The following is a 25,660-nucleotide window of genomic DNA, read 5'->3' as shown; positions in this document are numbered from 1 at the left end:
CGTGGTGTCAATATTTGGCAATATTTATCCTGGAGAAAAATCATCAGGATATTAAAATATATATACTTTTTATCATCTTCTTTGAATATTATCCTTTACCAGATATAAGAATATTGAAAATGGCAGGGGGAATAGGCTGTCCGGCTGACAGTCAAGCATCATCCAATTGGGTAATGGGACTTCTGTTTTTCAATTGGCGTAGGAAGGCAGTATGTGTGTTGGCCATCTCATGGCTGGAGCCTGGGGCAAGTCATGTGACAAAACCTCCAGGAGGAGATTCAATTGCCTTGGCAACCCTGTATACTGCAGGAAACGCAGGAGCCACTTTGCGCACCACTCTCTCCCACAAAAGCAACATGATAACGACAAGGTCATCAGCTTAGTGATGTTGCTTGCGGGATAACCATTGGCGAGAACACCAGGGAACATTCTGTTCTTCAATTTATTTATCTCATGGAGGTGATTAATAACAGGTTAAGTATCTGAGCAGGTAAAGCTTTCTTTAATTTCTACCTGACCCATTTGATGAAAGAAAGCGATTAAAGGGAAAACAAAATGCTGCAGATGTTGGAAATCTGAAATAAAAGCAGGAAATGCTGAGCAGATCTGGCAGCATATGGGGAGAAAGAAATAGAGTTAGCATTTCGAACTGAGTAAGTGTCATGTTTGACTCAAAATGCGAACTCGTGTTTCTCTCTCCACAGTGGCTGCCAGACCTGCCGTGTATTTTCAAAACTACAGGACATTTGTTTCATGTATTCAGCTGACTTCCCATTTTATACTTTACAGGCTTATTTCTGTGGAAATTTTCCAGGACATTTTAATCACAAACCCATGTTCTTCAGCTTTCCCCTGAAACCAGATGAAAAGGTTTTCATGGAATCCAATAGGAAGCTAATCCTGAATGAGCTTCCATGACAGCACTGGAGACCCAAATAAGGTAAATATTCTCCACCGTCCTCTGTGTTACAAAAATGCTGCATTGTAATCACAGATTCATAGAGTAATATAGCACCGAAGGAGGTCATACATGCCTGCTATGAACCTTTGAAAGAGCTATCTGTGACGAATAGTTAGTTCATGGTTTGTGTTAATATTTTAGCGGTAATGTTTAATTCTGGGAAGGTTGTTGCTGTAAAGGTAAGGATAAAATACTGGGCTTTAGAGATTGGCAGAACACCTAAAAGAAAATGGCAGCTCAGGAGGTTACCCTTGTTTGTTTAATAGAGTCAGAGAAGAAGAGAAGGAATCAGAAAACAGTAGGTGAACGTGATGTCAACACTGCTTGCAAGGAAGTGCAGTATAGAGAGATATTTTGTTTTGCGAGTTAGAGCTAAATTAGTTTAAAAGCATTCAGTCACCTCTCTCTGAAAAGCTACATCATCATGGAGCTTAAGATGGTTCTCTGGTTTCAATTTATTTGTGTGTTTGTTGGGAGAGAGAATTGGATGCAGTTTGGACCTCAGTGCTTTGCGACTCACAAAGAGGCCTGGGAGCTGTTAGCAGGCTCCAGGCACTTAAGGCTCAGAGAAGTCCAAGGAGCCATTTATAGCTGGGTGCAGCTTACAGAAACCCTGGGGCAGAGCCAGTTTAGTGAAGCTAGCGGTCTGTGAAAGAATTGGAAGTGTGCCGGTAATTAGAGGTGGGAGCACAGCTTTGTGAATCCCGGGGAACCCAGTCTCAGGTGAAGAGATTGATACACCGGAAGATGTGCAATCATACAAGTAATTTGAGTTAGTGTGGTTTTTGAAGAAAAGCACAGGCCTAGGACATGATTTACTGGCTGTTTACGCCAGCAGGAAATTCTAGTTCCATGCTGACACACAGGAGTTTCTCGGCGACGGGATCGGTAGATCCTGCTGGCAGGCCATCTCCGCCAGCGAGAAACATGTGGTGGGGTAGTCGGTAAATCCCGCCCTGTATCTTTGAAAGTGAAGAGTTGACATCTCCCATGTTGGAGACCGAGCTTTAAGGCGATATTGCAACTCAGAACGATCACTGATGTCTGGATAGGATTCGTCTTGGTTATATCTGCCATTTAATGTGTAGTGTAGCATGTCCAAGAATAGTTTGCTGTTAATTAATATTTACTTCATGCTAATTATGAATGTTAGACTATCTAATAGAAAGAATAAGTTGTTTCATTTTTTATCTTTGTTTAGTAAAGTTTTTTTAAACCATTCAATCTTGTGGCTTTATTCTCCTCATGGGTAACTGGGATTTCAAACTTTGTCGACTTTTAGAGGTTACTGGTCCCTAACTGGATCCTAGCATAGCCAGTGAGTCCATTCCCTACTCTTTACCCACAGCTCTGCAAGTTTTTATTCTTTGAGTATTTATCCAATTTCTTTTTGACGAAATCTGCTTCCACCACCCTTTCAAAAGCAGTGCATTTTAGGCAGAAACAACTTGCTGCAGTAAAAGGTTTCTCTTAATCTTCCCTCTTTTACTTGTCAAATATTTCCTACCTGCCTCCTCCAGTTACCAACCATTCTGCTACTGAAATTAGTTTCTCCTCATACACTCTGTCATGGTTTTCAAACCCCAATCTCCCCTGAGAAGAATGAGAGGTGATCTTATTGAAACATATAAGATGCCAAGGGGGCTTGACAGGGTGGATGCTGAGAGGCTGTTTCCTCGTTTGAGGGAATCTATGAGTAAGAGGCACAGTTTCAAAATATGGGGGCCTCCAAATGAAGACGAAGGTGAGGTGGAATTTCTTCTCTCAGAGGATCATTGGTGTTTGGAATTCTCTTCCCAGCGAGCAGTTGAGATTGAGTCATTGAATACATTCAAGGCTGAGTTCCATTTTTGATTAACTGAGGAGTCGAGGGTTATGAGGGACAGACTAGAAAGTGAAGTTCAGGCCCTAATCAGATCAGCCATGATCTTACTGAATGGTGGAGCAGGCGCGGGGGACCGAATGAGCTATTCCTGCTCCTACTCCTTATGATGTGGAGATGCCGGCGTTGGACTGGGGTGAGCACAGTAAAAAGTCTTACAACACCAGGTTAAAGTCCAACAGGTTTGTTTCGAATCACTAGCTTTCGGAGCACTGCTCCTTCCTCAGGTGAATGAAGAGGTAGGTTCCAGAAACATATATATAGACAAATTCAAAGATGCCAGACAACGCGTTGAAAGCGAGCATTTGCAGGTAATTAAGTCTTTACAGATCCAGAGATAGGGGTAACCCCAGGTTAAAGAGGTGTGAATTGTCTCAAGCCAGGACAGTTGGTAGGATTTCGCAAGCCCAGGACAGATGGTGGGGGGGTGAATGTAATGCAACATAAATCCAAGGTCCCGGTTGAGGCCGTACTCATGTGTGCGGAACTTGGCTATAAGTCTCTCGTTATATCATCAATTCACTGTGAGATTGTGAGAACTTTTTTTTTTTTTTATAAATGTTTTTATTCAGTTTTCGTATTTTATATTGAACAAATTACAAATTGTTAGGAGAGAGAAACAAAAAAAAAAACAAACAAAAACAAACACGCAAAAATTAACATACATATTTACAGGTAAGCATCTTCGTAGTAGTAACTGCGCCCCCCCCCCCCCTCAACATGTTTATTTAGCTTGCTTTTGGGCCTTAGCTAGCCATCGAACCCCCGTAACGAACCTGTAGCCCCCCCCCCCCCCCGCTACCTTCCCCCGACTATTCTTCCTCTTGTACATTGGCCACAAATAGGTCCCGGAACAGTTGCATGAATGGCTCCCACGTTCTGTGGAAGCCGTCGTCCGACCCTCGGATGGCAAATTTGATTTTCTCCATTTGGAGAGATTCCGAGAGGTCGGACAGCCAGTCCGCAGCTCTGGGCGGTGCTGCTGACCGCCAGCCAAACAGGATTCTACGGCGGGCGATCAGGGAGGCAAAGGCAAGGGCGTCCGCCCTCCTCCCCAGGAATAGATCTGGCTGGTCTGAAACCCCGAAGACCGCCACTATCGGGCATGGCTCCACCCTCACCCCCACCACTTTGGACATAGCCTCGAAGAAGGCTGTCCAGTACTCCACAAGTCTGGGGCAAGACCAGAACATGTGGGCGTGGTTGGCCGGGCCTCTTTGGCACCGCTCACATCTGTCTTCCACCTCCGGGAAGAACCTACTCATACGGGTTCTTGTTAGGTGGGCTCTATGTACCACTTTTAGTTGCGTCAGGCTGAGCCTTGCGCACGTGGAGGTGGAGTTGACCCTATGCAGTGCTTCGCTCCAGAGTCCCCACCCTATCTCCATCCCCAGGTCGTCCTCCCATTTCCTCCTTGTTGCGTCCAGTACGGTGTCGTCCCTATCTACCAGTCGGTCATACATGTCACTACAGTTCCCTTTCTCTAGGATACTTGCGTCCAGTAGGTCTTCCAGTAGTGTCTGTCGTGGCGGTTGTGGGTACGTCCTTGTCTCCTTTCGTAGGAAGTTTTTGAGCTGCAGGTACCGTAGCTCGTTCCCCCCAGCTAGCTGAAATTTCTCTGTCAGTTCGTCCAGTGTTGCGATCCTGTCGTCCGTGTATAGGTCCCTGACTGTCAATGTTCCCCCGTCCTGCCTCCACCTTTTGAAGGTGGCGTCGGTCAGTGCTGGTTTGAACCTATGGTTGTTGCAGATGGGAGCCCTGTTCGACATTTTGGTCAGGCCAAGTTGCTGCCGCAGTTGGTTCCAGGATTGGAGGGTGGCTGTCACCACTGGGCTGCTGGAGTGTTTTTTGGGTGGGGATGGGAGTGCTGCCGTGGCGAGGGCCCGGAGGGAGGTTCCCATGCAGGAGGCCTCCTCCGCACGCACCCACTCAGCTTCTGGCTCCTGGATCCATCCCCTTACTCGCTCGGCTGTTGCTGCCCAGTGGTAGAATTGTAGATTCGGGAGGGCTAACCCTCCCCTGGTTTTTGTTTTTTGTAAGACCTTCTTTGGGATCCTAGCATTTTTACCCCCCCATACGAACGCCATGATGAGTTTGTCCAGCGCTTTGAAAAAGGCCTTGGGGATGTAGATCGGAATGGATCTAAACAGGAAGAGGAACCTGGGCAGTACGTTCATTTTGATCGTCTGAACTCTCCCCGCGAGGGAGAGCGGGAGTGTGTTCCATCTTTGCAGGTCCTTTTTAACTTCCTCCGTCAGGCTGGTGAGGTTCCATTTGTGGATCCCTTTCCAGTCATGGGCTATTTGGATCCCCAGGTAGCGGAATTTATGTCGGGCTTGTTTGAACGGCAGCCCCTTTAGTGCTGCCCCCCCCCCCCCCCCCCCCCCCCCCCCCCCCCCCCCCCCCCCCCCCCCCCCCTTGCGGGTGTAATGGGAAGATCTCACTTTTGCTCATGTTGAGTTTGTAGCCCGAGAAGGCTCCAAACTCTTTCAGGAGCGCGATGATTCCGTCCATGCTGCTTTGTGGGTCCGAGATATAGAGGAGCAGATCATCCGCATAGAGTGAGACTCTGTGCTCTCTACCTCCCCTTCGGATCCCCCTCCAATTTTTTGCTGCCCTGAGCGCGATTGCTAGCGGTTCAATTGCTAGTGCGAACAGCAGCGGGGACAGTGGGCATCCTTGTCTGGTGCCCCTGTGCAGCTGGAAGTATTGGGAGTTGGTATTGTTGGTCTGTACACTCGCCATGGGAGCGTTGTACAGGAGCTTTACCCAAGCGGTGAACCCTGTTCCAAGCCCGAACCGCTCCAGTACCTCTATGAGGTATTTCCACTCGACTCTGTCGAAGGCCTTTTCTGCGTCCAGGGAGACGATCACCTCTTGTGTTCTCTCCCCGGAGGGGGTCATTATCACGTTCAGCAGGCGCCTGATGTTCGCGGTCAGCTGTCTACCTTTGACAAAGCCCGTCTGGTCCTCTGTGACCACCTCAGGTACACAGTCTTCTAGCCTTTTGGCTAGGATTTTGGCCAGTAATTTGGCGTCTGCATTCAGCAGAGATATGGGTCTGTATGACCCACATTCCGTTGGGTCTTTGTCTTTCTTAGGTATCAGCGAGATTGAGGCCTGTGCTAACGTGGGTGGCAACGTGCCCCTAGCTAGCGAGTCTGTGAACATCTCCCGCAGGTGCGGGGCCAGCGCTGTCGCAAATTTTTTGTAGAAGTCCGCCGGGAATCCGTCCGGTCCCGGCGCCTTCCCCGCCTGCATGGAGCTAATGCTCTCCATGATCTCTCCCAGTGCTAGTGGTGCTTCCAGATCCCGTTTTCTGCCCTCTCCCACAACTGGTATGTTCAGTCCGTCAAGAAACCGGTTCATCCCAGCCTTCCCCGTTGGGGGCTCTGAGGTGTACAGCTCTTGGTAGAAGGCCTTGAAGGTTTTGTTAATCCTCTCTGGTTCTGTTTCCAACGTGCCTCTGGTATCTCTGATTTGCGCAATTTCTCTGCTGGCTGCCTGCTTTCTCAGCTGGTGGGCCAACAGGCGGCTGGCTTTGTCTCCGTGTTCGTATAGGGCCCCGCGTGCCTGGCGGAGTTGGTGTACTGCTTTCCTGGTGGAGAGCAGGTCAAAGTTCCTTTGTAATTCTTTTCTCTCCGCCAGGAGTTCTACAGTCGGGGCCTCGGAGTATTTATGGTCTACCTCCAGTATGGAGTCGACCAGCTTCTGCCTAGCCACCCTTTCCTCCCTATCTCTTTGCGCTTTGTAGGCTATGATTTCCCCTCTTAGTACGGCCTTAAGCGCTTCCCAGAACGTGGAGGGTGAGACCTCCCCGTTTTGGTTGATCTCAGTGTACTCCGCTATGGCCTGCGCTATCCTTTCGCTGAAGGCCTTGTCAGCTAGTAAGGCACCGTCCAACCTCCATTTGGGGCGCTGGGCCCTTCCCGTCTCTAGCCGCACATCCATGTAGTGTGGAGCGTGGTCTGATATCACAATTGCGGAGTATTCCACCTTGTCTATCTCTGGAAGCACCGTTTTCCCCACCACAAAGAAGTCAATTCTGGTGTACACGTTGTGTACTGGGGAGAAGAAAGAGAATTCTTTCTCCCCCGGGTGGGCGAATCTCCAGGGGTCTACTGCTCCCATCTGCTCCATATAGTGGCTGAGTTCCCTTGCCATGTTTGAGGTTTTCCCCGTTCTGGGGTTTGATCTGTCCGTCGTTGGGTCCTGTACACAGTTGAAGTCCCCCCCCATGATTAGTCGGTGCGTCGCTATGTCCGGGATTTCTGCCATGGTCTTTTGGATGAAGCTCGTGTCGTCCCAGTTGGGCGCGTACACGTTAACTAGAACTACCGGCGCCCCATCCAGGGCCCCGCTGACCATGACATACCGTCCCCCTGGGTCCGTAACCGTCTTTGTCGCCCTAAACATTGTCCTCTTGCCAATCAGGATCGCCACCCCCCTGGCCCTTGCCCCATAACAGGAATGATAGGTTTGTCCCACCCAGCCCTTTCTTACCCGCAGTTGGTCCTGCTCCCTCAAGTGCGTCTCTTGGAGGAAGACTATGTCGGCCCTCATGTTTCTAAGGTGGGTGAGGACTCTAGATCTCTTCACTGGGCCGTTAAGTCCCCTTACGTTCCAGGTGACTATTCTGGTGGGGGGCTTCTGCCCCCTTGCTCCTGTGGGGTTAACCATATTTGTCCGGTGGACGCGCCCCTGCCCTCTGGGGTTTCCCTTTGTTAGGGGGCCGTCCAGGATGTCCACTATCACTGCTCTCCCCATGCGGTCAGGTCCCTGCGCTCCGGGGTTCCCCCTTGTCCCGGGGACACCCGCCATGGCCGTCCACTTTGTGTCCGCCACGCGGGTAGTCCCCTGCACTCCGGGGGGCCCCTTCACCCACAGACCGTACTGGGTGGGTGCTTGCAGCAGTTCCCTGTTTCGAGCCCTTGTCTGTGGCACTTTGTGGCCCTATTCCCTTACTGGCCTCTTTTGTCCCTTCGTCCCTGCGTTTCCCTCCCTGGTCTCTCGCCCCCCGAGTGCCCCCCCCCCCCCCCGCTCTATCCCTTTCGGGGATACCCCTGTATACCCCTCCATTGCCCCTCTCTCCCCCATTCCTGTCCCCATTTGCTCTCCCACCTTTGATGGGTGATCCCCCCCCTCCCCTGCCTGGCGCCTTCCCCCCTGTTGGGGGTGCGCTGCGGCCCTGCTCTGTTGCGCGCCCCCTTCGCTAGCTTTCCTGCTAGCACGGTGGCTCCCCTCTCGGAGGTTGCTGTCCCGCTTCCCCTCTCCCCTCTCCAGTACTCCCGTTCCCTCGTGCCGGGGCCTGGCCTCCCACCTGGAGCGGGCCCTTGGGCATTGGGTTGTTTTCCGTTCTGGGTGTTCCTGCCAGGGGGGAGGGGGCTGGCTTTGCCTCGCCCCTCCCCACCCCCCCGTCGGCATGACGTATCTCCTTGCCATGGGCCCCTCGTCCCTACTTCCCATGGCGTTTTTCCAGCCCGTGCTCCTCGACGAATCTATTCGCCTCGGCAGGGGCTGTAAAGAAATATTCCTTGTGTTGGTATGTGACCCAGAGTTTTGCTGGGTACAGCATACCAAAACGTACTTTGTTCTTATAGAGAGCTGCTTTCGCTCTGTTGAACTCCGCCCGTCTCTTAGCTATGTCCGCTCCAAAATCCTCGTAGATTCGGATGGCGTGCCCGTCCCAATTGCAGGCTCTATTCTCCTTGGCCCAGCGCAGGATTGTCTCCCTATCCCGGTACCGGTGCAGTCTGGCTATAACTGCTCTCGGTTTTTCCCCTTCCTTGGGCTTCGGGCGCAGTGACCGATGAGCTCTGTCCATTTCCGGTGGGGTGGGAAAAGTTTCCCGCCCCACTAAGGAGCCCAGCATCGCAGCCACGAATGTTGTGGGATTTCTACCCTCTATCCCCTCTGGCAGGCCCACTATCTTAATATTTTGCCTTCTCGAGCTGATCTCCTGGTCGTCTACCCTGCCCTTCAGGCTCCCCTGTGTTGCACTCAGTTTCACCATTCCCCTCTCCAGGGATATGACCCGGTCGCTCGCGTCAGTCGCTGCCTTCTCCAGCTCTTTAATGGTTGCCCCCTGGGCTTCCAGTATCTTCCCTTGGGCTTCCAGTATCTTCCCTTGGGCATCCACTTTCTTCTCCAATCTGGTCAGAACCTGCTGCACCCCTGACATGGCCCTGGTCACTGCTGCCTGTGCTGCGGCCTCTGCGTCTGCTTTTAACTCTGCCTTGATTGCCTGCAGCTGCTCCCTCACCACCTCGGCAAAGGCTTCCTTCCAATTCACGCCCCCCTCTAACCCCAGGGGAGAGGTTGCCCGCCCGTCCAGCTCTTCTGGATGCGGCGAAGCATCCTTCCCGCCGCTTCGCGTGTTGACTCGTTCGCCCGAGCTGGCTTTCCCTTTGCCCAGTCTACTTCCGGTGCCCCCTTTCTCTTGGCTCCCTTCTGGCACTTTTTTCTCCCCCTTCCCCTTCATCTTTTCTTCTCTCCTTGTTCTTCTTTTCCCCCTTTTCCGCACCCTATTTTTATTTTATTTATTATTATATATCTATATATGTATATATATATATATATATTTTTTTTTTTTAATTTATTTCCCCTACCCCTTTTCTCTTTACCAGTTTTCTTTTGGGAAGAACAGAAATACAAGTCTCTTTTTTCTTTTGTCTTCTTTCCCCACTCAACCAGGAGAGAGAGAGAGTCCCTTTGTCTTTGCCACGTGGTGGTCACTGCAGTTGGGGGGGGGGGAGGGGCGAGTGGGCCGGTGGTCGCTGCCGGTTTGGGGGGGGGGGGTGTCCCCGCTGCTGGCTGGGGGGGGGGGTGTCCCCGCTGCTGGCTGGGGGGGGGGGGAGAGAAGAGGGACCGCCGCCGCCGCACCGCTCCTGGCCCGCGTGGGGGGGGGGGAGAGAAGAGGGGCCGCCGCCGCCGCACCGCTCCTGGCCCGCGTGGGGGGGGGGGGGAGAGAAGAGGGGCCGCCGCCGCCGCACCGCTCCTGGCCCGCGTGGGGGGGGGGGGGGAGAGAAGAGGGGCCGCCGCCGCACCGCTCCTGGCCCGCGTGGGGGAGGGGGGGAGAGAAGAGGGGCCGCCGCCGCCACACCGCTCCTGGCCCGCGTGGGGGGGGAGGGAGAGGGGATGGACCTGCTGCTGTTGGGCCCCCCTGTCGCCGCTCCGCTGCCGCTCCGGCTCCTCCGCTCCGGCTCCTCCGCTCCCGCTCCGGCTCCTCCGCTCCGGCTCCTCCGCTCCCGCTCCGGCTCCTCCGCTCCAGCTCCTCCGCTCCCGCTCCGGCTCCTCCGCTCCGGCTCCTCCGCTCCCGCTCCGGCTCCTCCGTTCCGGCTCCTCCGCTGCCGCTCCGGCTCCTCTGCCGGCGCTCCTCCTCCGCCGTCCGGCCTGTCGGGGGGGGGGGGGGGGGTTGTTCTTCTTGTCTGCCGCTTGCGGGAGCCCCTCTCCCTGCGACCTCCTCGCTCGCCGCCCGGAAGTCCGCCTTCGAGATTGTGAGAACGAGTGAACATTAGGCTTTAAAATCCATGAACTCGCCTGCCAGAGTCGGCTGTACAAATGAGTGCCACCCACAGGTGGCCGGACTATATATGGCCCCGGTGAGGGCGGAGCCAGAGGCGGAGCCCACCGGGGTTCCAGTACAGTCCCTGGAAGTAGCCCATATCATTACTTACAGGTCATGGGTCACATCATTATACAGCCAGTACAGTCAGCTCATGCATTAGGTGAAATGCATTCACCGCATTCATCCCCTGTTAAAAAAAATCAAGTCCAGCGGGGGTGACGTGGGGTCATTAGAGATTCAGTCTGTCTGGAGGCCAGATTGTTCTTTTAGACCTCCTCAGCTCTGGCGATGCGGCGGGCACGGTTGTTGCAGATGGTGACTCCGGGGGCGTTGTGTCTGGAACTTGAGCCTCAGTCCGTCGTGTCGGAGATGGTTGGGGAGTGGGGGTAGGCAGAGGGGTGGTGGGTGGCGGCAGTACCGGTGCGGGACAATACAGGAGACCCAGGGGGCTTAAGGGTTGGCAGGGGAACCAACTGGCGCCAGAACTCGTAGGGAGACTGTATCTTGCCGTCCGTCCTGGTGCGCGATGTAGGTGTATGAGGGGTTGGCGTGCAACAGCTGAACCCTCTCAACCAGGGGGTCAGTCTTATGGCTCCTCATGTGTCTCCGGAGAAGGACAGGTCCCGGAGTTGTCAGCCAAGATGGAAGTGAGACCCCGGAGACGGACTTCCTGGGGAACACAAATAAGCAGTCGTGAGGGGTCTAGTTCGTGGCCTCGTTCGTGGCTGTGCAGAGGAGTGATCTAATGGAGTGGAGTCCATCAGGGAGGACCTCCTGCCAGCGGGGGGATCGGGAGACTTCTATACCCGAGGCCCAGAAGGACGGCCTTCCATACCGTCGCGTTCTCTCTCTCCACCTGCCCGTTTTCCTGCGGGTTATAGCTCATAGTCCTGCTCGAGGCGATGCCTTTGCTGAGCAGCTACTGACGCAGCTCATTGCTCATGGACGATGTGCCCCGGTCGCTGTGGACGTAAGCAGGGAAACCGAACAGTGTGAAGATGCTGTGCAATGCCTTTATCATAGTGGCTGAGGTCATGTCGGGGCAGGAGACGGCGAAGGGGAAGCGGGAGTACTCGTCGACAATGGTTAGAAAGTATATATTATGGTTGGTGGATGAGAGGGGCCCTGTGAGGTCCATACATAGGCGCTCAAAGGGCTGGGACGCCTTTACCAGGCGGGCCTTGTCTGGCCGGTAGAAGTGCGGTTTGCATTCTGCGCCGACCTGGCAGTCCCTGGACATGGCCATGACCTCCTCGGTGGAGATGGACCGATTGCGGGCCTTAATAAAGTGGGTAAGCCGGGTGACCCCCAGGTCACAGAGGTCATTGTGGATAGCCCGAAGTCGGTCATCTTGCGTGCTGGCGCATGTGCTGTGAGACAGGGCATCTGGGGGCACATTGAGCTTCCCAGGACGATACTTGATATCGTTATTCTAGGTGGAGAGTTCGATCCTCCACCTCAGGATTTTGTCATTTTTTATTTTGCCCCATAGTGCGGTGTCAAACATGAAGGCGACCGACCGCTGGTCGGTGCCTAGGGTGAACCTCCTACCGGCTAGGTAGTGCCTCCAGTGCCGCACGGCTTCCACTATGGCTTATGCTTCCTTCTCGACCGAGGAGTGTCGGATCTCGGAGGCGTGGAGGGTTCTCGAGAAGAATGCTACTGACCTGCCCGCCTGGTTGAGTGTGCCAGCCAGTGCGACGTCTGATGCAACGCTTGCTACCTGAAAGGGGACGGACTCGTCCACCACATGCATAGTGGCCTTCGTGATGTCGGCCTTGATGCAGCTGAAGGCTGAGCGGGCCTCAGCCGTCAGGAGAAAAGTGTTGGTTTGAATAAGTGGGCGGGCTTTGTCCGCATAGTTGGGAACCCACTGGGCGTAGTAGGAGAACAGCCCCAGGAATCATTTGAGGGCCTTGAGGCTGTGGGGAGGGGGGTGTTCCGTGAGGGGGTGCATACGGTCGGGGTCGGGCCCCAGGACTCCGTTCTCCACGACGTAGCCAAGGATGGCCAGTCATTGTAGTGCGGAAAACGCACTTCTCTTTGTTGTACGTGAGGTTGAGGGATTCGGCGGCTTGGAGGAACCTCTGAAGGTTGCCGTCATGGTCCTGCTGATCATGGCCGCAGATGGTAAAATTGTCCAAGTACGGGTATGTAGCCCGCAAACCATACTGGTCCACCGTTCGGTCCATCGTTCTCTGAAAGACCGAGACCCAGTTAGTGATGCCGAAGGAGACCCTGAGGAAGTGGAAGAGTCGGCCGGCTGCTTCAAAAGCAGTGTAGTGGCGTTCTTCCGGGCGGATTGGGAGCTGGTGGTAGGCTGACTTCAGATCGACCGTTGAGAACACATGGTTCTGTGCGATCTGGTTGACCACCTCTGCTATGTCGGGGAGGGGGTACGCATCCATTTGCTTGAACTGGTTAATGGTTTGGCTGTAGTCCACAACCATCCGATTCTTTTCCCCGGTCTGGACGACCACCACTTGCGCTCTCCAGGGGCTGTTGCTGGCCTCGATGATCCCTTCACTCAACAGGCGCTGGACCTCCAACTTGATAAACGTCATGTCCAGCGAACTGTACCGTCTGCTCCTGGTGGCGATGGGCTTACAGTCGGGAGTGAGGTTCGCAAATAGCGAAGGGGGGGAGACCTTGAGTGTCGTGAAGCTGCATATCGTGAGGAGGGGTAAGGGTCCGCCGAAATATAGCGTCAGGCTTTGGTGACTGCATTGGAAGTCTAATCCAAGCAGTCGGGGGGCGCAGAGGTGAGGGAGGACATACAGCTTAAAACGGGCATACTTGGCGCCCTGCATCGCGAGGTTAGCGATCCAGTACCCCCTGATCTGGTCTGAATGGGATCCGGAGGCAAGGGAGATTGTTTGGGATGCGGGGTATATGGGAAGGGAACAGCATCTTACCGTGTCAGGGTGAACAAAGCTCTCCATGCTCCCGGAGTCGAAAAGACAGGGGGTCTCGTGCCCGTTGACCCGGACGACCATCATTGCATTTTTCAGGTGCTTCGGCTGCGACTGGTCGAGGGTGACTATGCCCAGCTGCGGGTAGCCAGCGTGGTCGGCGGTATTGGGGTCACAAAATGGCGGGCCCCATGAGTCGCACGTGTCGGGCTGGGTCGAAGATGGCGACCTAGATGGCCGCCCCCATCAGTCGCACGTGTCGGTTGGTGCCGGAGCTGACAGCCAAGATGGCGGCCCTCACGAGTCGCACGTGTCGGTCGGTGTTGGAGCCGGCCGTCAAGATGGCGGCCCCCATGAGTCGCACAAGGCTGATGACATGTCTGAAGGGGGCGTTCCGGAGAGGCACGCAGCCACATTGCGGGGTCTGCGGGCCTGTGAGTCCATGGGTTGGGCCTGGTGAGTTTTTGATTTCGGGGCTTTAGGTCGGCCCAGACAGACTGTGGCAAAGTGTCCCTTTTTCCCACAGTCGCTGCACGTCGCTGTGCGGGCTGGGCAACGCTGCCGGGGGTGTTTACCTTGGCCGCAGAAGTAGTATTTTGGTTCCCCGGGCTGGACTGGCAGCCGCGCGGCACAGGCTTGCAACATAGTCAGGTCCGACGGGGGCCATGACGATGGTGTGCACGAGGGGTACGCAGGGTCCGTGGGAAATGCACTGAGGCTCTGGTAGGCCACCTCTAACGAGGTAGCTAGCTTTACCGTGTCCCGCAGGTCAGTGGTCCCATTTTCCAGCAAGCGCTGCCTGATGTAGTTCGATCGGACCCCAGCCACGTAGGTGTCCCGGATCTATAGGTTCATGTGTTCCACTGCCGTCACATCCCGATAGCTGCAGTTCCTCGTGAGTAGGGTCAGGATTTCCAGGTACTCATCTAGCGATTCCCCAACGCGTTGATGGCGAGTAGTGAGGAGATGTCGGGCGTACACCTCGTTTACAGGCTTCATGAAATGCACCTTGAGGTTTGCGACCGCCGCCTCGTACGTTACCGCTTTCTCGATCATCATGGAGATTCGATGGCTCACCCGAGCGTGGAGGAGTCGCAGCTTGAGGGTTTCAGTGGGAAGCATTGTGAAGGAGTCGAGGTAGGCCTCGAAGCAGCGAAACCAATGTTCGAAGATCTTCTTGGCCTCTGACGCGCGCGTGCCAAGTTCAAGCTTATTTGGCTTTAGAACAGCTTCCATGGTGCTGTCGATGGATATTAAATTGTTATATCGTCAATTCACTATGAGATTGTGAAAACAAGTGGACTTTAGGCTTTAATATCCATGAACTCGCCTGCCAGAGTCGGCTGTACAAATGAGTGCCACCCACAGGTGGCCGGACTATAAATGGCCCCGGTGAGGGCGGAGCCAGAGGCGGAGCGCACCGGGGTTCCAGTACAGTACCTGGAAGTAGTCCGTATCATCACTTCCAGGTCATGGGTCACAGCCAGTACAGACAGCTCATGCATTAGGTGAAATACATTCACCACATTTCTGTTCGGCGATTCTGCATTGTCGGACGTCTTGAAGGCCGCCTTGGAGAATGCTTATCCGGAGATCAGAGGCTGAATGCCCTTGACTGCTGAAGTGTTCCCCGACTGGAAGCGAACATTCCTGCCTGGCGATTGTCGAGCGATATCCATTGTCGCAGCGTCTGCATGGTCTCGCCAATGTATCACGCTTCGGGACATCCTTTCCTGCAACGTATGAGGTAGACAACGTTGTCCGAGTCGCACGCCTATTTCTTATGTTCTTATGTTTTCTACTCCAAGGTGAACGACTCCAGCTTCCATAACTTTTCCAGGTAACTAAAATCCCTCATTCCTGGTACAATTCTGGCAATTCCTCTTAATCGTTTCTAAGTCTTTGACGTCCATCCCAAAGTGTGGTGCCTGTGGTAGTCACCACTGTTGTATTGTATTGTATATATGGGTATTACGGTAAGGGCCCTGTACTACAGGTACGGGGATAGATGCCTGCCCAGTAGGCGGAGTATAAATGTGTGGGCTCTCCGAACAGCATCCATTTCGGCAGCAGCTGCGGGAGGATACGCATCTCTGTGTAATAAAGCCTCGATTATTCTCTACTCTTGTCTTGTCGTAATTGATAGTGCATCAGTGCCCAGAATGGGATACAATACTCAGTTGAGGTCTAATCAACATGATTTCCCAACTGACTCAGCAAGATTACCTGGTAAACAGATGAGATGCATATCAAGCAGGGTTTGGGTGCAACCTATGGTGAATGATTATGTCTTGGTGGTGGCAGCGATATAGTAATTACTGCAACATCCCTCGGGTTTGAGAGGGGGAAAACGTTACGTCTGCTACCTATCCTTTTAGGAAATTTGTGCAGCACTGGCAGAGACAGAATCAGGCTCATCAGGTACAATATCCACTACTCAATATCCTGCTGATACTCTGATCTGCATTCATTATGTGAAAAGTGGACTATGCTTGGGAAGGGAAGGAGATCTCATTAGATCTCACCATGTGCAGCAAGGCTGAGATATAACAGCCTTGTCGCATTTCGAGTCAGACGCGATGAGGCCGATAAATCGCGGCCTATATTCTTGATGATCGGAATTGTTGATTATGTACAGTCTGTAAAAGATAGAATTCTGGGAATATTTCCTTCTGCCATGATGAATTATGCTCCCAAGAAAGGACAACTCCAGAAATTTGGACCCAAATCCACTATCTCCTAACTTTTATGGCTCTGGCTGTGACAGTGAATATTCCTGATCACTATTAAGGTGCTGAGTTCAGTCATTTAGAATGATGAACTCTCTACAAGGCTGTTGAGACGTTCAGGAGGAAAAAGTTGCTTGTGTAGTGTCGTTTCTTGAAACTCCATTGATATCACTGACGAACGCAACATGGTTTTAGATACATAGTGGCCTGCAACATTGCCTAACCTAAAAAAATTAATGGAGGCTTGCTTTGCAGAATTCGACATCAACAGATCTCTCCCACGGCGGCCCTTTCACGCCAGCTGGCATGGCACCAACCCCTCCGCCGCCGGCCTAGCCCCCAGAAGTGCGGAGGATTCCGGGTGGCCCGACGCCGGAGTGGTTCGCGTCGTTCTTGGCGCCAGCGCGGGCCATCCCGCCGATTGCGGGGTTTCCAGTATTTGTTTATTTGCGTATTGGAGAATTTCTTGTAAAGGTAAAGGTGTCAATGCCCTGGATGACCATAAGCTGCTTTCCCCTTTGAGGGGGAGAGCTGACTGATGGTGATTTAACTTGAGGCAAGGGGCAAGGTTGAGAAGGAAGGGACTTCATGAATATCCTCAGTTTGTACAGGAAGTGAACCTACGCTGCTGGCCTCGCTTTGCGTCAGCTGTCTAGCTAATTGAGATAAATTGGTCCCCAAGAACTGCTTATAACATGCTCCTGATTGGTAGTTTGATCCCTTGTGGATCATATAACGGGTTTCCAGTTGTCCTCAGCCATAGCTTTACTAGCCATGGTTATTTATCAGAAAGGGCTGTCACACTTGCTCCTGTATCCAATTTGAAATTAGTAATGTGTCCATTGACACAAATATCCCCATTACAGAAAATGTAAATTGGATTTTTTATCTCGCCTGGGAAACGTTATTGTTGCTCTTTTTGGTGTGAATCCTCTCTTTCATTAATGGCCTAATGTGCAAAGATTCTCCTCTTATGTCCTGTGTAACTAGCTGTTTTAGTTGTGCGCACCCTTCCCAAGCGTCCAAACCGTTTATAATGAAGTGGAGATGCCAGCTTTGGACTGGGGTGGGCACAGTAAGAAGTCTTACAACACCAGGTTAAAGTTCAACGGGTTTGTTTGGAATCACTAGCTTTCGGAGCGCAGCTCCTTCATCACTCACCTGATGAAGGAGCTGCGCTCCGCACGCTAGTGATTCCAAACAAACCTGTTGGACTTTAACCTGGTGTTGTAAGGCGTTTCACGACTAATGCATTCTGCAGTGTGCGCAGGACACTGTTCACACTTGTGGGGCTTAATGGCACCATTAAACTGGCATGTTTTAATTGCATCTTGCAATTTTGTTCGATAAGGTGACTTTCCCTGGAGAGCCTTTGACATTCTTTTGTTTAATAAGCTATACTGTCATTGAGCGTTTTCTGTACCATGGGTTGTCTTTCCATTTTACTATGGCTCACTTTTGCTGATTGACCTCTGATTGTCTAACTAACTGTATTGTCTTCTCCAAAGCTAAGTCTTCTTTGGATTGCAGTGGGTCGGATAGGGTGTCATTAGTTACCTCGACTATGATGCGGTCCCATATCAGTTCTGATTTGAGATCATCATATTGTCAACCTATGGCCAGTCGATACAGGTCATTGATAAAGATATCAACTGATTCATTAGGTTTCTTAGCACTTTAGTTAAACTTGGATCATTCTAATATCTTGTTATGCAGTTGTGAAAATAATTATCAAAGACTTTTAAGTCCTCTTTGAATGGATAACTTGTCTTGCTTTCACATCATGAGTAATTGCTCCAATTGTGTACAATAATGTATTAACTTTTCAGCCTCTGGTTGATTGTTCAATGCAGATGCAATTCTAAACTTAAAAATCTCTTCCTCCATATTGCCCAATTCTCTGCTTAGTCTGGCCCTTCCACACACCCAAATTGTTTTGGCAGGGTAAATTAGGACATCTGCCTGGACTTTGTAAACTTCCACTGCAGTCATGGAGTTTTCCTGGTCACCACAGGAAATGGCACTGAACCGGCCTGTGGATCGTACTGAGACCCATGCTCACTAAAATGGAATTTTCTCAGTTTGCCTGCTAATGGCACCATTAATCTGAAGATTTGTATCCTTTATCAAGGTTTACTCACCCACTTCACAATCATGGTCGGATTCTTTGACTCTGCTGCTAGATCAGAATGTTTCATGGGCCACCACATGGTGTAGCCCTTAATAATCTAAACCAGGGGTGGGAAACTACGGCCCGCGGGCCGCATGCTGCCCGCCAAAGGACTTTATGCGGCCCACCAAGATCAAGTCATAAAAAAGAAAAATGTTTTTAAAAAATCTTTTTTTATTTTTTTTTACTTTTTTTATTTTAAAAAATGTTTTTTTATAAGGTTAATTGGCTGTTGGGTTACTGGTATAGGGTGGATACGTTGACTTGAGTAGGGTGATCATTGCTCGGCACAACATCGAGGGCTGAAGGGCCTGTTCTGTGCTGTACTGTTCTATGTTCTATATGAGGCGCCCAGAATCATAACCGGGTGAAGCGCCATTTCTGAAAAGTAGAGAAAAAGTGGGCTAAAGGCAGGATGCCGCTGGGGAAGCGCTGAGGTATATGCCGCACGCTAATTGGTTACAACCGGGACTATTAATTAATATACTATGTGGCCCTTTAAAATTGTGAATTTCTGAATGTGGCCCTTGCACAGAAAAGTTTGCCCACCCCTGATCTAAACAGTCAATTTTCTTTCTCTACATCTCAGATTCTACACCCACTATGGAGCTCTTTTGGAGCTTTTTCCATTGCCTCAGCGAAGTCGTCAGTTTTGGCACCTTTTTGCCGGTCAGGCTTGCAAACCTTTTAAAAGTTGATTTTCAGAGATTTGCGGTGTATCAGCATGTTGTTACTGGCTACTGAACAATAGCAGAGACATAGAGATGTCTGACCAGTGGTTTATTGTATGAACGTGACTATTTACAGATATACAAGACGCTTTTACTTAGTCTAAGTCATATGAGCTTTCTCTTTCTTAGTCATGTGACTCTCTCTTACATCATCATGCCGGTACTGTTTCTCTCATCTCACACATTAACTCTCTCAGCCCTGATTCTGCAATAGTTACCTGCACAGTGCTGCTCTTGTGCAGGCAAGTGGCTTATTCTTTAACAGAAATAATAAACAGTGGAGGCTAAGAAGATTGGAAAAGGGAGTGAGAGGTGAAGCATTTAGGAAATTGGGTGGGGAGGGCGGTTCTGCTGTCTGTAGGCAACGTAACAACGATTTTGAAAGCAGGAAGTGATTAAGGGAGGCACCTCCTCGAAACAGCATCTCACTGACTGAGAGAATAGAATTGGGAAACGAAATGCAACCCGATGTCACAGGAGAGGAGGATATGTGTGGGTTTTTAAAAAATATTTATATTAAAAATTTTCATTTATAGCAAACATAATATCAACATAGAAAGCGGATGTTACATAATGCAATATAATAAAAACACAGCCAACCATGGCTGGAATTCTCCGAGCCTCTGTGCCGAAATCGCGATCGGCGCGGGGGTGGAGAATGCCCGCGATCGGGTCTGACGGCGCGACACGATTCTCCGGCGACCGGAGAATCGGCACCAGTCGCACGTGCGCGGTCAACGCAGCGCCGGTCGGGGGCCGTTGAAAGAGGCCACCGCCCTGATTCTCCACGATCGATCGGCCGACTTCCGCTGATTCCCGCCGGCGTGATTCCTGTTTGGTTTCACCCGATGGGAGCTCGGCTCGCTGCTGCGGGGGCCGTCCTGGTGGGGGTTGGGGCGGGGGATCAGACTCCAGGGTGGCCTCCACAATGGCCAGGCCCCCTATCGGGGGCAACAGATCGGCGGGCGCGCGCATTCTGGGGGCCTATCTTTTTCCGCGCCGGGCCGCTGCAGGGCTCTGCAATGTTGCGCTGGGGCCGGCGCAAAAACGGCGGCTACGCGCATGCGCTGACCCGCCGCCAGTCAGTACGCTCATGCGCGGATCCATGGCCTGAAATGTTGGGGCCTGTATCGGCAGCCTGAGCTGCGTGAACCACTCCAGCGCCGCACTGGCCCCCTGTGGGTTGCAGAATCACTGGGCAAAGAGGCCCACTGACGCCGGCATGAAACTCTCCGGTGTTTCGCTGGCGTCAACATTTTGCTGCGATTTTGGAGGACCGGTCCCATATAAATCCCACCCAAGAGAAAAAGACCCTGGGTGGGATTCTCCGTTGGCCAACGCCGGAATCGCGAAACGAGATTGGGCGCAGAATCGGCCTTGATGCTGAAATTGTGGCAGGCGCCGGGTTCACGACAAATCACAATTCTCCAGTGCCTCGACTGTGGTGTCAATACATTCCACTCTGCATGTACAGTAAGCGCCGTTTCATATCATTAGCGGGCCTGACCCGATACTCTCTGGGGTCTCCGCGATCCTCCGCCTCAACGGAGAATTCCTGACAGCGAGGTTCACTTGTGCTTTTAAAAATCAAGAAACAGGCACTGTGGCTGATGATGGGGAGAGAAGGGGTAGGACACAAGAGGCAGGACAGGGGGCTGCTGGTCTTGACACTGGCGGTGCTGGCTGAGGGGTAAGGTGGTGGCTCTGGAAAGGCCGGGGGGGGGAGGCGGGGGGGTGGCAGGAAGTGGTCAGGGGACGGGCCGTGAGGCTGGGATAACTCCCCATGGGACTGGGGTGGCATCCAGGCATGGACTGCCATTTCCGTGGCCTGTAAGGCAGCCATCTTGCTTCGCATCCCACTGCACGCCCAGCTTAATGGGGGAGGACACCCGTTCCAGGTGGTCGTAAAGGTGACGGTAACCCTTGTGGTAAACCACTGTGTCGCATTGTATTGTGTTGTTACCTGCCTGGGCTTGTCCCAACTGGCTCCGCCTGTGGCTCCTCCCCTCGGGCTCATGTATAAAGGCGGCTAGTCTCCGCCTCTGATCCAATTGCTGTTTAGTGTATTAAAGCCTCAGTTACGTTCATCACTCGTTGTGTGTTTATTTATGGCATATCAACCCTTAAAGTCTACGCAATGGGTTCCTTCCAGGTGCCAAGTGGGGACCTGTCCGGAATCTCACAGAGCTCGGTGCACAGGTGCATCCGTGCTATCACAGAGGCCCTATATGCCCAGGCGGCTCAATACATTCATTTTTTAAAAAATGTTTTTATTGAGATTTTGTAGTATACAGAACAAGGATAAGCGTGGACATACATACATTAGGAGACAATGGATAAAGAAAAATATTGGTCTGTTTCTAAAATTTCCATCAATCACCTTACATCATTGACAGTAGTGGATACAGTTTCCTGTTTTTCGCATTCTCCAGTATTTTTTCGCTTCTGGCTGGATTTCCTGTTCCCTCTACCTCTTTTCTACCTGTCCCCCTCCCCCTGCCTTCTGGTCATCTAGCATGCCTTCTTCCCTCGTCCGGTCTTGTATCCTGTTCCAGTTACATTGGTGTGACGCTGTGTCTCGTATTTTCTGTTGGGCATTGTTGGGCTCCCTCTTGCTGTATCGTGACTACCCTCTCCTGTTCTGTTTTTCGTCTTATTGGCTGTTGGCTACGAACACGTCTTGGAACAACCGAGTGAGTGGCTCCAACATTTTATGGAAACCCTCCTCCGACCCTCAGATGGCGAATTTAATTTTCTCCAATTGGAGAAATTCCAATAGGTCGGACAGCCAGTCTGCAGCTTTAGGTGGTGCTGCCGACCGCCAGCCGAGCAGGATTCTCTAATGGCCGATTAGGGAGGCAAATGCAAGGGCATCCGCCCTCCTCCTCCTGAATAGATCTGGCTGTTCAGAGATCCTGAAGACTGCCACTCTCGGACCCGGCTCCAGCCTTATCTCCACCACCTTGAATATTGACTCGGTGAAAGCTGTCCAGAACCCAGCAAGTCTGGGGCAAGACCAGAAGATATGGGAGTGGTTGATCAGGCCTCCTTGGCACCTGTTCTCCACAGTTGGGGGCTTCTACACTGACAACAGACTGACAACGCTCGAAGAATTGACAGAAAAATTCTAGCTGATGGGGGGGCCAACCTAAGGTGCTTGCAGATCAAATACTTCCTACAAAGGGAAACGAGGACGGATTCACGACCAACACAACAATCACTGCAAGAGGACCTACTGGACGTGGACATCCTAGGGGAGGGGAACTGTGGCGACATGTACCGGTGACTACAAGCTGGGCTCTCACCCAACTGGACGAGACGAGAAAGAAGTGGGAAGAGAACCTGGGACTTAAAATACATTGGGGACACTGGAGCGAAGCACTGCACAGGGTCAACTCCACCTCCACATACGCAAGGCTAAGCCTAACACAACTAAAAGTGGTACATAGAGCCCACTTAACCAGAACCTTAATGTGCAGGTTCTTCCCAGAGGTGGAGGTAAACTGCGAACAATAAATTTCAATGTGAACCAAGCTCACCAGGATGCTTGGGCAGCGGGGTTTGCCATTATTGCCAAGATGTCCCCAGTCCAGGGGGTGATCGACAGAATACAGGTCGCCCTACGGGCACCTGCAGATGACAGGCCACTTGAAACAAACCGTAAAGGGTTGCACTCGATGAACATGCAGCTGGTGTGTGGCCATCAGGTGTGCATCATGCACATCTGCACCCGATATCTGGGCAGTGTTCACGACTACTCCATCCTGGCAACTCAACAGTTCCTGGCCGCTTTGAGGTGCCCCCTGGGCTCCTGAGCGATAGGGGTTATCCACTGCAGCCGTGGTTGATGCGCCATTCCGGAGGCCACACATTGACGCTGAGACCCGCGACATCTACACCATGCGGCGGCCAGGGGCATGATCGAATGGTGCTTCGTCATCCTAAAGGAGGAGTTTGACGGAAGTCAAGCATCCAGCAGGGGGCAGCAGAGCAGAGCTTCCGATTGGCTGTTCCGGGGAGATTTGCATACGTGCAGTGCGGTCAGCGTAAGTTGAAGGTGCACCTGCATCAGTGACCCGAGGAGTTCGACGGAAGTCAAGCATCCAGCAGGGGGCAGCAGAGCAGAGCTTCTGATTGGCTGTTCCGGGGAGATTTGCATACGTGCAGTGCGGTCAGCGTAAGTTGAAGGTGCACCTGCATCAGTGACCCGAGGAGTTCGACGGAAGTCAAGCATCCAGCAGGGGGCAGCAGAGCAGAGCTTCTGATTGGCTGTTCCGGGGAGATTTGCATACGTGCAGTGCGGTCAGCGTAAGTTGAAGGTGGTTTGTGAAGGGGCTGTTCTCGAGTGACAGCTTTACCCGAAACACTACTTATGTAGTGTCTCCCACCCATCCTCCTCCTCTAACCAAAAAAAACGTTCTGTCTGTTGGATTGCTAAACTAACAAGTATTTTATTTTTATTTTTCAGTAGTTGGGAAGTTAGTTCAGTGGGAATGGAGGCTAGGGCAGTTGAATGTTCCTCCTGCAGAATGTGGGAGGAAAGAGTCACCTCTGGTGTCCCTTCTGACTACATCTGCGGGAAGTGCACCCAACTCCAGCTCCTCGAGAGCCGCGTTAGGGACCTGGAGCTGGAGCTGGATGAACTTTGGATCATTCGGGAGGCGGAGGAGGTTATTGAGAGGAGTTATAGGGAGGTAGTCACACCTCAGGTAAAAGAAGAAGGTAGATGGGTTACCGTCAGGGGAGGGAGAGGGAACCGGCAGGCAGTGCAGGGATCCCCTGTGGTCGTTCCCCTCTATAACAAGTATACCGTTTTGGATACTGTTGCGGGGGACGACTTACCAGGGGTAAGCAATAGGGCACAGGTCTCTGGCACAGAGTCTGTCCCTGTTGCTCAGAAGGGAAGGGAGAAGAGGAACAGAGCACTTGTCATTGGGGACTCCATAGTTAGAGGAACAGACAGGAGGTTCTGTGGGATCGAAAGAGACTCACGGTTGGTGTGTTGCCTCCCAGGTGCCAGGGTTCGTGATGTCTCTGATCGTGTTTTTGGGATCCTTAAGGGGGAGGGGGGAGCAGCCCCAAGTCGTGGTCCACATAGGTACCAACGACATAGGTAGGAAGAGAGATGGGGATTTGAGACAGAAATTAAGGGAGCTAGGGTGGAAGCTGAGAGCTAGAACAAACAGAGTTGTTATCTCTGGGTTGTTACCCGTGCCACGTGCTAGTGAAGTGAGAAATAAGGAGAGAGAGGAGTTGAACACGTGGCTACAGGGATGGTGCAGGAGGGAGGGTTTTGGTTTCCTGGATAATTGGGGCTCATTCTGGGGTAGGTGGGACCTCTACAAACAGGATGGTCTTCACCTGAACCAGAGGGGTACCAATATCCTGGGGGGGAGATTTGCTAGTGCTCTTCGGGGGGGTTTAAACTATTTCAGCAGGGGGATGGGAACCTAAATTGTAGTCCCAGTGTATAGGATGTTGAGAGTAGTGAGGTCAGTGATAGGGTTAAAAGTTCGAAAGAGGGCACCGGCAAGCAGGACGCTGGTTTGAAGTGTGTCTACTTCAACGCCAGGAGCATCCGGAATAAGGTGGGTGAGCTTGCAGCATGGGTTGGTACCTGGGATCTCGATGTTGGGGCGATTTCGGAGACATGGGTAGAGCAGGGACAGGAATGGATGTTGCAGGTGTTTTAGATGTTTCTGTAAGAACAGAGAAGATGGTAAAAGAGGGGGGGGGGGGTGTGGCATTGTTAATCAGGGAAAGTATTACGGCGGTAGAAAGGACGCTTGAGGACTCGTCTACTGAGGTAGTATGGGCCGAGGTTAGGAACAGTAGAGGAGAGGTCACCCTGTTGGGAGTTGTCTATAGACCTCCGAATAGTTCCAGAGATGTAGAGGAAAGGATTGCAAAGATGATTCTTGACAGGAGCGAGAGTAACAGGGTAGTTGTTATGGGGGACTTTAACTTTCCAAATATTGACTGGAAATACTATAGTTCGAGTACTATAGATGGGTCAGTTTTTGTGCAGTGTGTGCAGGAGGGTTTTCTGACACAGTATGTAGACAGGCCAACAAGGGGCGAGGCCACATTGGATTTGGTACTGGGTAATGAACCTGGCCAGGTGTTAGATTTAGATGTAGGTGAGCACTTTGGTGATAGTGATCACAACTCGGTTATGTTTACTTTAGCAATGGGCAGGGATAGGTATATACCGCAAGGCAAGAATTATAGCTGGGGGAAAGGCAATTATGATGCTATTCGGCAAGATTTAGGATGTATAGGATGGGGAAGGAAACTGCAGGGGATGGGTACAATCGAAATGTGGAGCTTTTTCAAGGAACAGCTACTGCGTGTCCTTGATAAGTATGTACCTGTCAGGCAGGGAGGAAGTTGTCGAGCAAGGGAACCGTGGTTTACTAAGGAAGTTGAAGCACTTGTCAAGAGGAAGAAGAAGGCTTATGTTAGGATGAGACATGAAGGCTCAGTTAGGGCACTTGAGAATTACAAGTTAGCCAGGAAGGACCTAAAGGGAGAGTTAAGAAGAGCGAGGAGAGGACATGAAAAGTCGTTGGCGGATAGGATCAAGGAAAACCCTAAGGCTTTCTATAGGTATATCAGGAACAAAAGAATGACGAGAGTAAGATTAGGGCCAATCAAGGATAGTAGTGGAAAGTTGTGTGTGGAATCAGAGGAGATAGGGGAAGCGTT

The 25,660-nt window shown here is 51.9% G+C and overlaps 1 protein-coding gene across 10 annotated transcripts in view; it reads left to right on the top strand.

The window, feature by feature from the left end:
- ptprc (protein tyrosine phosphatase receptor type C) overlaps positions 1-25,660 on the top strand; it is a 452,107-nt gene that overhangs the window by 125,309 nt on the left and 301,138 nt on the right. For all 10 annotated transcript variants that reach the window (XM_038794843.1, XM_038794839.1, XM_038794836.1 and 7 more), the window contains one exon: positions 790-940. The gene's annotated coding sequence lies outside the window, so the exon portion shown is untranslated. The remainder of the gene's footprint in view (positions 1-789; positions 941-25,660) is intronic.

Source organism: Scyliorhinus canicula, chromosome 4 (genome assembly GCF_902713615.1).
Source record: "Scyliorhinus canicula chromosome 4, sScyCan1.1, whole genome shotgun sequence".
NCBI lineage: Eukaryota > Metazoa > Chordata > Chondrichthyes > Carcharhiniformes > Scyliorhinidae > Scyliorhinus > Scyliorhinus canicula.
This window is presented reverse-complemented; position numbering and strand designations above follow the sequence as displayed.